At 45.3% G+C, this 1596-nt stretch overlaps 1 pseudogene; it reads left to right on the top strand.

The window, feature by feature from the left end:
* Positions 1 to 250: 250 nt before the first annotated feature.
* Positions 251 to 1136, top strand: LOC113893753 (annotated as a pseudogene).
* The last annotated feature ends 460 nt before the right edge of the window (positions 1137 to 1596 follow it).

Genomic DNA, 1596 nt, shown 5'->3' with positions numbered 1-1596 from the left:
CCTGGGTTGAAAAGTCCCCTTGGGGAAGGGAATGGCAACCTATTCCAGTATTCTTGCCTGGAAAACTGGACATGACTAAGCGACTAACACTTTTTTTCTCTTAGAGATACATTTGTTAGGTTACTCCTTTATGCCCATGAATGCAGCTGAGTCAGCATTGTTGAAGTCTCCCCGGCTCTGCTGCCATCATGTCTAAGTCAGAATCTCCCAAAGAACCCAAACAGCTGCAGAAGCTCTTCTTGGAGGGATGAGCTTCGACACAACTGACGAGAGCCTGAGGAGCCATTTTGAGTAATGGGGAATGCTCACAGACTTGTGGTAATGAGGCATCCAAACACCAAGCATTCCAGAGGCTTCCAGTTTGTCAAATATGCCACTATGGAGGAGGTGGACACGACCAAAATGTAAGGCCACATAAGGTGGATGAAAGAGTTGTGGAACCCAAGAGAGCTGTCTCAGAAGAAGATTCTCTAAGACCTGGTACCCACATTAACTGTGAAAAAGATTTTTGTTGGTGGCATTAAAGAAGATACTGAAGAACTTCACTTGAGAGATTATTTTGAACAGTATGGGAAAATTGAAGTGATCGAAATCGTGACTGACCGAGGCAGTGGCAAAAAGCAAGCTTTGCTTTTGTAATCTTTGATGACCATGACTCTTTAGACAAGATTGTCATTCATAAATATCACACTGTGAAGGGCCACAAATGTGAAGTTAGGAAAGCCCTATGTAAGCAAGAGATGGCTAGTGCTTCGTCCAGCCAAAGAGGTGGAAGTGGTCCTGGAAACTTTGGTGGTGGTCGTGGAGATGGTTTTGGTGGGAATGACAACTTTGGTCATGGAGGAAGCTTCAGTGATTGAAGTGGCTTTGGTGGAAACTGTGGAGGGGTGGATACGGTGGCAGTGGGGATGGCTATAATGGATTTGGTAATAATGGAAGCATTTTTGGACAATGATTTTGGCAGTTACAACAATCAATCTTCAAATTTTGGTTCCATGAAAGGACGAAACTTTGGAGGCAGAAGTTCTGACCCCTATGGTAGTGGAGGCCAATACTTTGCCAAACCATGAAACCAAGGTGGCTATGGTGGTTCCAGCAGCAGCAGTAGTAGCTATCACAGTGGGAGAAGGTTTTAATTACTGCCAGGAAACAAAACTTAGCAGACGAGGAGAGCCAGAGAAATGACAGGCAAGTTACACGTTAGAACAGATTTGTGTACTCAGCCAAGCACAGTGGTGGCAGGGTCTAACTGCTATAAAGAAGACATATTTTAGACAATACTCATGTTTATGGGCAAAAACTCCAGAACTACTGTACTTGTGACTAACTGTATGAGTTCAGTTCAGTTCAGTTCAGTTCAGTTCAGTCGCTCAGTCGTGTCTGACTCTGCAACCCCACGAACCTCAGCACGCCAGGCCTCACTGTCCATCACCAACTCCCGGAGATCACTCAAACTCATGTCTATTGAGTCGGTGATGCCATCCAACCATCTCAACTTCTGTCATCCCCTTCTCCTCCTGCCCCCAATCCCTCCCAGCATCAGAGTCTTTTCCAATGAGTCAACTCTTCGCATGAGGTGGCCAAAGTATTTGAGTT

Source organism: Bos indicus x Bos taurus, chromosome 5 (assembly GCF_003369695.1).
Source record: "Bos indicus x Bos taurus breed Angus x Brahman F1 hybrid chromosome 5, Bos_hybrid_MaternalHap_v2.0, whole genome shotgun sequence".
In the NCBI taxonomy this organism is placed as follows: Eukaryota; Metazoa; Chordata; class Mammalia; order Artiodactyla; family Bovidae; genus Bos; species Bos indicus x Bos taurus.
This window is presented reverse-complemented; position numbering and strand designations above follow the sequence as displayed.